Genomic DNA, 12,322 nt, shown 5'->3' with positions numbered 1-12,322 from the left:
TTGATAATCATTAAATTAGCAGTGGTTATCTGAAAAAAATGTATTGCATTAACTGTGCTGTCATTTCTCAAGAATGATCAGATACCTAGAGTCACAGATATTTCCCACATAAGATGCATCATAAAAATAGACTTGGTTTATCACCAGCATTAAAAAATCAGACTAGGGAAAGAAGTAGGTCTGGGGACACATTCATGGTCTTTTTTTTTTTTTTAATGTTTATTTATTTTTGAGAGAGAGACAGAGCGTGAGTGGGGGAGGGGCAGAGAGAGAGGGAGACATAGAATCTGAAACAGGCTCCAGGCTCTGTCAGCACAAAGCCCAATGTGGGGCACATGTGAGACTCATGGACCGTGAAATCATGACTTGAGCTGAAGTCGGATGCACAACTGACTGAGCCACCCAAGCGCCCCCACATTCATGGTCTTAATATAGTGAATATTTAGCCTGCCCTGATTATTACAAAATCAGAACAGCAAAAATATTTGCAGGAATAAAGTAGGTTTACTCAATAGATTAGGTGATTAGAAAAATAAAGATCTTCATTTGTCTCCTTTATCAACAAGAAACAAAGAGAACCCTGGAAACATTAAAATTCAAAAAAAAAAACTAAAAAATAATAAAATTTTGTATCTAATATGAAATAAGCTGAAAGGTGGCATAATTTTGAGCAAATACTTAAGTATAAGAGAAGAGAATTCTCTTTAGCTAGGCATGTAGTAAACTCTTACCTGAATGCCAAGATTTCATGAAATGGAATTGAATTTCTTTTGTGAAATCACAGTATTGTTTATTTAGAGATATATTTTACCTTTTCATAATATTGTTTTCATTAGTTACTTATCTTTAGAATGGATTGTAGGCTAAATATTCAAGACAGTTAACGTTAGTTACAGAACATGAATGTTGTAAATCATGGAAGCTTGAAAATGGCTACTTTGTGTCATAACTGATAAAAGTCAGACACAGGAGAAGCAGAAGGGAGAACCTATGTGTTAGTTGACTTCCTCTTCTTACATAGCAAGGAATTAGTAGACACTGTTTGAAAATTATGGGCTAAAAGGAGAGCTGTATATGGTTTTACAGTTAAGAAAATAACTCCAAGAAGGGCAAAAAATTGTAAAAGCAATAGGCCCCTGGGTGGCTCAGTCGGTTAAGTGTTCTACTTCAGCTTAGGTCATGATCTCATGGTTTGTGAGTTCTGACCCCGCATAGGGCTCTGTGCTGACAGCTCAGAGCCTGGAGCCTGCTTCGGATTCTAGGTATCCCTAGGTTTCTGCCCCTCCCCCATTCACACTCTGTCTCTTTCTTTCTCTCACTCAAAAACAAATAAACTTTAAAAAATTATACAAAAATGAGGCATGGAAAAGAGAGGAAAATAGAGGTCGTAGGTAATGTAACTGTGCTAAATTTCAGCTACAATGGAAAGATGCCTAGTGATAGCACCCAACTGACAAAATAATAGCGACACAAAAAGATAAAAGGTGTAATAATGTTTAAGTTTGTGGTTGTAAACATAACATTAATTTTTAAAAACTTATATCAGAAGTAGGGTAGTGTGCCCTGCTAGAAAGTGGGGTGGAGGGAAGAACAGAAAGCATTTTAATCTTACTTATACCCCTTTCTACTATTTGAAGTTGTAAATCAGGAACACATATTATTACTATAACAGCAAAATTAAAAGAGAAAAAATTATAAAATGTATGTGTACATATACACACATCTGTCTATGCATGTATGTACACATGTTCATAGATACATATACGTGAATGTATGTGCATATGTATATACACATTCATACTTCCAGATTTTTCTCCTTTGAGAGTGTTTGTAAAACTCCTATAGGTACCTATTGTCAGACATCTAATGCTGTCTTTAATTAAGATATGTATGCTTTCTGCTTATGCAATCCTGCATCATCAGTGCCCGTACTTCTCCCTAAGGGTGAAGCAAATTCTAGGGATAATAAATATATATGGTACAATAATTTATAATCTCTATTAGAGACACAAAGTTAATCTCATTACTCTAAGGATGGATCATATATTCAGTTTCAAGAACTTTATTATTTTCTCATTGATCATTAGGGCTTAAAATACACAATTTCTCATGGAAAAAGCTGAACTGTCACCCATCCAGAGGATTTCTTGCGCACTGGTTGCTGTTCTAAAGAGTATTTAAATCACTCTGTAGAACACATTTTGAGGGTAATTACTTTAAGATGCTAAAATCCCACAGCACAGAAATTTGGCCAGATCATGATACAAACTTACAAAAACTGTGCGGCTTAGAGGAGGCCAAACTATTTGATCAGAATATTCCCTTGCCTCATCCAAACTATTCCAGGAGGTAACTTGGATAAAGCATGTGTGTGTGTGTGTGTGTGTGTGTGTGTGTATCTTTTAATATGTAAATATATGCATACGTACATATAACATTTTCTTTATCCAGTCATCCACTGAAGGGCATTTAGGTTGTTTCCATATCTTAGCTATTTTGAGTAATGCTACATCAAACATGGGAATGCATATATCTCTTGAAGATGGTGATTTCAGCTCCTTTGGATATATACCCAGGAGTGGAGTGGGATTACTAGATCATAGGTAGTTCAATTTTTAATATTTTTGAGGAACTTTCATACTGTTTTCCGTAATGGCTGTACCAATTTATATCCCCCCCTTCCAATGGTATGTAAAATTTCCCTTTTCTCTTCATCCGCACCATCAGTTGTTTTCTTGTCTTTTTGATAGTAGCCCTCTTTATAGGTGTGAGGCAATGTCTCATTGTGGTTTTCATTTGCATTTCCCTGATGATTAGTAATGTTGAATACCTTTTCATATACTTATTAGCCATCCATATATCTTCTTTGAAAAAATCTCTATTCAGGTCCTTTGCCCAGTTTTTTCAATTGGATTGTTTGTTTTTTGTTTTGTTTTATTTTGTTGCTGTTGAGTTGTATGAGTTCTCTATATATTTTGGATATTAACTCTTATCAGATATATGGTTTGTGAATATTTTTCCCCATTCTGTAATTTGCCTTTTCAATTTATTGTTTCCTTTGCTGTACAGAGTTCTTTAGTTTAATGTGGTCCCACTTGTTTATTTTCATTTTTGTAGCCTGTGCTTTTAGTGTGTTATCAAAGAAATAATACCTAGGACCAATGTCTAGGATATTTTTTCCTTCTAGAAGTTTTATAGTTTCAGGCCTTATGTTTAAGTCTTTGATCCATTTTGAGGGTTTTTTTTTTTTTCTGAGTGGTATAAGACAGTGTTCAAGTTTCATTCTTTCACGTGTGTACATTCAGTTTTCCCAGCATGCTTTGGGAGATATTACGGTACCTTATTTCAAGATATAGTACAAAATTGTAGCAATCAGGAAAGTATGGCAGTGACATAAAAACAAGTACATAGACCCATGGAACAGACAGAAAGCCCAGAGATAAACCCAAGAAGATACAATCAACTAATTTTTGACAAGGGCTAAAGAACACACACTGGGGAAAGGACTGCTTCTTTAATAAATGGTAGTGGGGAATCTGGTAACACCTTCTTCATGAAACCTTTCTATATCATCACAATTCACATGTATTTATGCAATCAGTCATGAGTGCCATGAAAGAACATTGTTTACTCAGCACTAATTATTTGTCAGGGAGTAAGATACACATATAAATAAAAGCTACAGACCTTGTCCCATAGTCTAGTGACCAAAACAGACATGCAGGGCAGTCTACACATAACACAGTAGAGAAAATAAAGTGCTCTTGATGGAGGGAAGTATAGAATGCTTTAGGAACACAGATATTCAACCCAGTCTAGTGAGAAAGGAGAAATGTACTAGTCAGGATTCTAGGAGGAATATCTGAATTCAGTTGTAAAAGACGAGTGAGAGTCAGTCAGGCAAAGAAGAGTGCAGTTTTCTAGGCAAAGGACACCAATAAAACGTATTCACTGTACTACTGAATTGCATGGTTTTTTAATTTGTGTTTCTTAAGATTCCTTGGCCACTTGTAGAGAATGGGTGAGCAAGTCAAAGCTGAAAGCAGAGAACCACATGGAGGCTTTTTGCAGTAATCTGTGTGAGAAGATTATGGCTTGGACCATGGTTGCAGAAGAAATAAAAAGACTAGGAGGGATTTGTGATATATTTTGGAAGAAGAAATAGCATAAATAGGTGATGGTTGTTTGCTGGGAAGTGAAGGAAAAATAGGAACAAAAAATCATTCCCATCAACCAGATTAACAGTGTTTTTTGTTTTTGTTTTTGTTTTAACTGAGAAAGGGCAGTTTACTGAACAACGTGTTTGGCAGGAGAGAGATAATTAATAATGTGGTATTTTCATATATTTCGTATCTCTAATAAGTAAAACAGAACCCTTAAGAGTCCTAAATATGGCATGTTGTTAAAACAGTAACTCTTTTAGGGTTTAGGGAATAGTACTAAAGAAATTAACTTCATTTAGGTTATGTAACTTAGTATCCGTTATATAGTTAAGTATAGAGGGAATTCATGGTCATAAATAAATCAGGAGTACAGGGACAATTTCAACCAGGGTACATGGTTTTGCCTGAAACAGCCTTTGTTCTGCTGGAATGGTGGAGGCAGAAGTTGAGAGAGGGCAATGAGGGTATCCATGCCTCTGCTTCCTGGAAGTGCCATAAGCCTGCTTGAAACTCCTTGAATGGCTTTCTTTGCTCTTAGTAGAAGCTGCAAACTTCTCTCAGACCTCACACAACACCCCAGCCATATTGATCCTTTTTCTGTTTCTTGAATAAGCCCCTCTTCATGACTCTGCAATTGCTATTTCCCCTGCTGTGAGCGCTCCTCATCCAGCTCTTTGCTGGTTTGGCTCAGTCCCATCTTGTAGGTTTCAACACAAATGCTCACTCTTCAGATCAGGTTTCCTTTAGCATTCTAGCCAACCTCGACAAGTTGTTTCTGTGTATCGTGGTGCTATCACAGTCTACGTGTTCATTTTTCATTGTTCCCAGAATGTAAGCTCCATGAAGGCAAGCTTTGGCTATCTTCTTCACTGTAGTTCGAGACCAGGCAGAAAAGGTGATGAATAAGCTTTTATTATGTGTCTGAAAGATAAAGATTAAATATTACAAAGCAAATCAGAGGTACACTTAATATATCCTTTGATGATTTCTTCTGCTTAGAAAGCTCTTTCCATTCTTCTTTGCACGATTAACCCACATTGTTCCTCACAAATGAATTCAGATATTACTTCTAAAAATCTCTAGTTACTTTTTCTCCCCTCTTGTTAGACCAGGTTACATGCCCCTTTGTGTTCCTGGAGCATTCCATGTTCTATCAAAACCCCTTGATTTATTTTATTGTGTTATACACTCTGGATTTGTCAGGATTAAATAATTTCCATAGGTATATAAACACGCTGTGATATATATCATCTTAAAATCATTTTAATTCCCTCCTTTACTACCACATTCATTTCCAGTGGTTACCCTATTGTATGCTTTCCTTTATAATAGAGTTTATTTTTTTTAACGTTTTTACTTATTTTTGAGAGAGAGAGAGAGAGCACAATCAGGGGAGGGGCAGAGAGAGAGGGAGACCGTTTCAGAAGCAGGCTCCAGGCTCTGAGCAGTCAGCACAGAGCCCAACATGGGTCTCAAACTCTCGAACTCATGATTGCAAGATCATCACCTGAGCCAAAGTCAGACGCTTAACTGACTAAGCCACCCCGGTGCCCCTATTTTTTTAAATTTTTTAATGTTTATTTATTTTTGAGAGAGAGAGAAAGTGTGAGCAGGGAAGGGGCAAAGAGAAAGGGAGACAGAGGATCTGAAGTAGGCTCTGCACAGACAGGAGAGAGCCTGATGTGAGGCTGGAATTCACAAGCCGTGAGACCATGACCTGAACTGAAGTCAGATGCTCAACCAACTGTGTAACCTAAGAGGTTTTTATAAAGTTTATTTTATTTATTTTGTGATGGGGTGGGGGGTGTGAGCAGGGGAGGGGCAGAGAGAGATGGAGAGAGAATCCCAAGCAGACTCCACACTGTCGGTACAGAGCCCAATGTGGGACTCCATCTCAGGAGCCATGAGATTATGACCTGAGCCAAAATCAGTAGTCAGTTGTTTAACCAACTGAGCCACCCAGGCACCCCTACAATAGAGGTTTTTTTTTTTATTTTTTTTAACGTTTATTTATTTTTGAGACAGAGAGAGACAGAGCATGAATGGGGGAGGGTCAGAGAGAGAGGGAGACACAGAATCTGAAGCAGGCTCCAGGCTCTGAACTGTCAGCACAGAGCCCGACGTGGGGCTCGAACTCACGGACTGGAAGATCATGACCTGAGCCGAAGTTGGCCGCTTAACCGACTGAGCCACCCAGGCTCCCCTAGAGTTTTTTTTAAAGGGTTGCCTGTACTTCCGGTCTGCTTTCTCTCTTCCTATTTACTCTTACCTCTATATCAATCCAGGTTTTTCTAAAAAAAAAAAAAAAAATTAAACAAACATAACTCCCCAGACACTGCTCTTGTCAAGGTCACTAATGACCCCCACATTTCTAATCCTGGAATCAATTTTCAGACTTCACCTCTGTCAATATATCGGTAGTATTTTCAACCAGGGATTACCTCATTCCTAAAACACTTGGTTCATGGCCTTCAAACCACACTACTCATTGATTCTCCTACTTCATAAATGCCAGTTTCTTCTTGTGCTTCTAAAGTCTAAATGCTGAAGACCCTTATTCACTCCTTAATGAGTGAATTATTCCCAAATTCATACCTTTAATCCTAGTCTCTAATGCCATTAATTTTCTAATTAATGTTACTAGTCCTTAATTTTCACTTAACTTGCCCCAAAGTAAAGTTTGTTTTTTTTTTTGCTCCTACAAACCTGCTTCATCTCCCATCTTCTTTATCTTAATAAATAGAATCCCCATTCTTCTAGTTGTTCAGTCCAAAGTCATTGGAGTTATATTAAATTGCTCTCTTTTTCTCACCACAGCATTCAATCCATCAACCAACCCCTTAGATTATATCTATAATGAGACTACTTTTATCCACTCCATCAGTGCCATCCGAGATGATGCAAACTTCATCAATAGCCTGGAGCACTGCACTGCAATAACCCCCTAAATTACACTGTCAGCTTCTTTGCCTGTTTGGAGTCCACTTTCGACTCAGCAAGCACAATGAAATAATCCTCATAAAGAGAATCCTCCACTCAAAAGCCTGTAAAACATTTGATATCTCTCATAAAACATCCCCTGATTAAAAAATATATATATATGTTCTAGAGCCAGACGTGTAGGTCTAAATCATGGCTGTACCATTGTCTTCCCCTACAATTTTGGTTATTTAATTCTTCGTTGTCTCAAATTCCCATGTATAAAATGTTAATGCATCAAATTTGTAACATTACTGAGAGGGTTAATTGACTTAAAACCAGCAAACCTCTTAGGATGGTGTCTGGCACGAAGTGCTATATAATGTTAATTGTTTCTCATTGTTGTCTGCTGACCCTACCTGGTGTAGTCCCCAGTCACCATCTGATCTTCTCTCATTCTCTCTCTTGTTCATTTGCTCCAGTCTTGATGATCACTTGCCATTTAACTGGCATGCCAGGAAAATCCACTTGCAAATCTCTCTACCTATAAGATCTTTTACTCATACATTTACATGGCCAACTATTGTAAATTCCTTGGCTTTCAGCTCAAATATTTTATGAAAGGCTCCTTTGTTAATCCTCTTACACAAAACAGCGTACCTGGTCACATTCCATCTTCATGTGCCATTTTTTATATTGTATATTTTCAAAAGCATGTTTTCCACTGTTTGTCTGGACATTATCTATCTGTGTTAGAGTTAACCTCCATGAAGACAGAAACTTTGTTCAGTGCTCTATGCCACGAGCCTTGAGATATGTGTGGCACATAGGAAGGGAACAACAAATATTTGTTAAACTTGTCCTTCAATAATCATAAGCATTTATAATTCACAGTGAGGTGTCCAGGTGACAATTAACATGTAAAAAGTCACCTTATTAGCAGGTTATAATAACAAAGCCTAAACACAATTAATCAACATTTATTGATTCTTTTTTAGATTTCACAAAATAACTAATTTGGCCATAAATTGATGAATTAGGTACTTTTCTTTCAAGAACTTAATTTCCTGGATCCTTATTGTGATTAACATTTATTCAGGTCTGAGTCCTACAATAAGTATAATTATAGCAATTTTGAGAAAATCACAACTGTAATGGCCATATGTCCATAAGTAAGTTATTATTTAAAATATAAATTACATTTAGCAGACTCCACATAAGAAGGTAGAAGTGTGGTTCTAAAGTACACCTTCCCTGCCACCTAGAAAAAGTCATTAACTAGAATATCGCTGTTACCAGGCCACATCATTCTCCTTTTTAGTTGTGTTTTTTTTGTTTTTTGTTTTTGTAGAGAAGACCTAGAATATGTTGAGTATTGTAGCTCTTTAGAAAGAACACTTACCACTAAGAATCTTAGGAGACTTTTTTAAATCACAAACCTACTATCCCATTGCAATCGGGAAGTGTCCCAATACAAACTTCATGCAGAAACGAAAAGAACATTTTTGACAAGGCAGTTTTAATTCCGTAATGCCCCAGCACCTCTTCCATACTTGTCTTGCAAGTATGTCTTGCCCTCTTCCTCCCATCATGTGGACAGAATGGGAGAAGTGGACAGAATTTTTTTTTAAGTTTTTAAGTTTTATTTATTTATTTTGAGACAGGTGTGTACATGAGCAGGTGAGGAGCAGAGAGAAAGGGAGAGAATTCCAAGCAGGCTCCACACTGTCAGCGCTGAGCCTGACATGGGGCTCGAACTCACAAGCTAGGAGATTGGGACTTGAGCTGAGATCAAAAGTTGGATGCTTAATCGAATGAGCCACCCAGGTGCCCCAGAAGTGGACAGAACTCCAAAGAAATCTTGTTAAGAAACTTGTTATCTCAGGATAAACTGAACAATCAATACAATTAACATTGTGCTTGAAGCTTCCAAGTTATGCAAATTTTTCTTTTCAGCACTCCTCATTCAGCACTCCTCATTCCTATCAGATCCTGTGTGACATGTCACTACAGGACTCTAAAGGCAACAGGAAAAACAAAGCGAAAGCTAAGGAAGCATTATTAGTGGAGGCTCAGTTCAGAAAATATGCACCGTTTAAGCAGCATGGACTTTAACACAAAAGAATAGTGCTTATACATGCTTTGGAAGGACTAGCAGAGAAACTTCAAAGCTAAAGACTCTGGCAAGTACACAGAACACTATAGAACTTGTGGTCCAGTGAAGGTACTACTTCTGACACAATCAGTACCATGGACGATCAGGACGCCACCACTGCACATATTAAGGTTAAGAATAAACCATAGTAGATGAGATCGGGCTCATTAGTAGACAGAATCCAAACTAATGTGCTGTTAAATATGTGACAACCAGCTGGGGTTGTTCCCGGTCTCCTCCTGGTTTAAAGTATTTGCCAGTAACTGTGGTAGATCGTCCCACCATGGCCTATTATAAGCACTGAGGTGCAATTACTAAATGTGAAGTTGTGAAGAGATGAGCAATAGTAACACACCATTATTTAGTCTTTCCACAATAGACACAAGAATGGTTAATAAGTTCAAGAGCATAGAATAGAGTAAGATGCAATAATTAGGAAGTGATGAGTTTTAAGTATGTATTACCCTGATTTTTAATATAATGTATTTAATTGTAAATTTATATATATATATATATATATATATATATATATATATATATATATATATATTTATTTTGTTAAGTTTATTTATCTATTTTTGAGAGAGAGAGAAAGAGAGAGAGAGAATCCCAAGCTGGCTCCATGCTGTCAGCACAGAGACTGATGCGAGGCTTGAACCCACAATCCATGAGATCATGACCTGAGCTGAAACCAAAAGTCAGACACTTAACTGACTGAACCACCCAGGTGCCCCGTAAATGCATATAATTTAAATTTTAATAATTATAGTGTTTAAAAACCAGCTTGTACAGAACAGGGTAGTTTGGGTATGTGTTTGGGGCAAAAATGGGTAAGAGAAAAAAATACCTTCCCTGATAGAGATTACAGTGTAGTAGAGGCACTAAAACACAATTGTGGAAAGGAAGGAAGGAAGGAAACAAGGAAGGAAGGAAGGAAAACAGATATCTGTAAGAACAAAGCATAATTTGAAATTGTAAAACAAGCACAGCTGAATCAAGGAGAAATCAGACCACAGATCATCCACGTTTCAGTTTGCAAATGAAGAAAGCCCTCAAGGAAGATATGGTTTTCGATGTGGACCTTAAAGGATTAGTAAGAATTTGAGAGTTGGAAGAGTATGAGCCATGATTCATGATTTAAAACCACATAAACTGACCATGTAGCTTTAAGCAAAAAAGTAAATATATTACAAAGTTATTGGGAACTGAGGTAATCAATAGTTGGCTGACCCAGCTCAGAAAACAGGGAAGAAAAAAGGCAGTTTAGAAAACTGGCAAGACCCTTGCTAGGCAGCAAGAAAAATCTAGCCAGAAACCATCTGCTGTATCATTAATCCATCACCATATAAAAAACCACAACAACAAAAATATGACTTATAAATGCTTTTTAATACTTATATCACTCACCAGAGTCAATATCCTAGGCAGGAATAATCTAGAAGCATCCATTCAGTTAGTCTATGTCATGGACTAGCAGCCTGAACTCAGAAATTCAGAAGTGAAGGCGAAAAAGCAGAAACCTGCTTTGTAATATCATAAGTAAGAGAGTGAATATTGCCTCTAGTGCTTTTGGATACCAAATTTTAGTGATTTGTATTATGGAATATTGTGCTATGTACATGCACTAAATTTTTTTTTTTCAGTTTAAGCTGACTTTTCAGTATTTTTTAAAACGTAAACCTTGAATAATTTACATTTTGGATCCTAACCAGAGAGCTATACATGGCATTGATATCTTGAATAAAAAAATACTCATTTTAAAGGCATCCTTCATTGCCTCCATAATGCTCAGCAGAAACAGAAAATTTCTATTGACAGTGTATAGTTTCTCTAGAAGAATGATGCTTAATCCAAGTTCAAAGATTTTCTGAACAAGTAGAATATAAAAGTAAAATACTGAAAATTATACCCATACCTCTGTACTGTAGTCTCCAGGTTTCCATGATTAAACTGAAGGACAAAGGTGAACTGGAAATATTATCTCTGAAGTGAACTATAGCTCACTATCCATAAGAAAATGGTTTTTCAAAAATGATGCCCTTAAAGTTCTCCAACAACAGTTTATTTTCTTGTTAAATAAAGTCTAGAGTTAGCTAACAACTATCTCTTCACCATTTTCTTGACTAGAGTAGAATCAGAAAGCCTGTTGACCAACTGAAAATTAGTATGCAGAGACATTATACAGATGCAACAATGATCGAACACTGATACACTTTGCTGTTTGTACCTTTTTAAAATGCTCAAATCATGTAATTTCAAATAATATTCTTTATTCAGAGGTTAAACTCTTCAGTTGATTTATGTTTTCCATGTATACAGTTTTATTATAAAGATATTGGTCAGAATATATAACTTTTGTTAACTTAATTTTGATTGTTTTATAAAATGTTACTATTTTCATTTTTGTATTTATGAAATTTTTAGTTTATTGATTTAAAATTCTGAGCCCTTTTAAAATAATGATTCTTAGGGCACCTGGGTGGCTCAGTCGATTAACTGTCAGACTCTTACTTTTGTCTCAAGGTCATGAGATCAAGCCCCATGTCTGGCACCACACTGAGCATGGAGCCTGCTTACAATTCTCTCTCTCTCCCTCTACCGCTTATTCTCTCATTCATTCATTCTCTCTCTCTTTCTCTCTCTCTCTCTCCCTTTCTCTCTCAAAATAATAAAATAAATAAAATAATAAAATAAAATAAAATTTATTGCACATAAATACCCAAATACTACTAATTTCATTTCACTGTAGTATTGTCAACAACCATGTTATAATGGCACTTCCCACAATGGAAGAATTTCCCCAAATAAAAATGGCTGTGTGAAGTAGAGTAGGAGAAAAATTACCTGAGAAATAACAAATGTAGGATCAGAGGTAGAGAAACATACTGGGGAATGGTGAATTATTTAGCAGGAAGTTCAGTTGTAGAAGGCTTACTGCCTTATATTCTTTGCACATCTATATTTTAGTCATGCAAAGCCATATTCTGGAAAAATCTGAAGTGCATTATAGACAATTTTTTTTTACTGGAATTCAGATGACTTATTGATTTTTAAAAAAGCTTAGGAATGGGGCAGATGTCATTTC

At 36.5% G+C, this 12,322-nt stretch overlaps 1 pseudogene; it reads right to left on the bottom strand.

The window, feature by feature from the left end:
• Positions 1–393: 393 nt before the first annotated feature.
• On the bottom strand, positions 394–491 carry LOC128776321 (small nucleolar RNA SNORA72; annotated as a pseudogene).
• Positions 492–12,322: the final 11,831 nt, after the last annotated feature.

Source organism: Panthera pardus, unplaced genomic scaffold (genome assembly GCF_024362965.1).
Source record: "Panthera pardus isolate Hobbes unplaced genomic scaffold, ASM2436296v1 HiC_scaffold_12, whole genome shotgun sequence".
NCBI lineage: Eukaryota > Metazoa > Chordata > Mammalia > Carnivora > Felidae > Panthera > Panthera pardus.
Note: the sequence above shows the minus strand (reverse complement) of the source record. Positions and strands in the feature narration are given on the sequence as shown.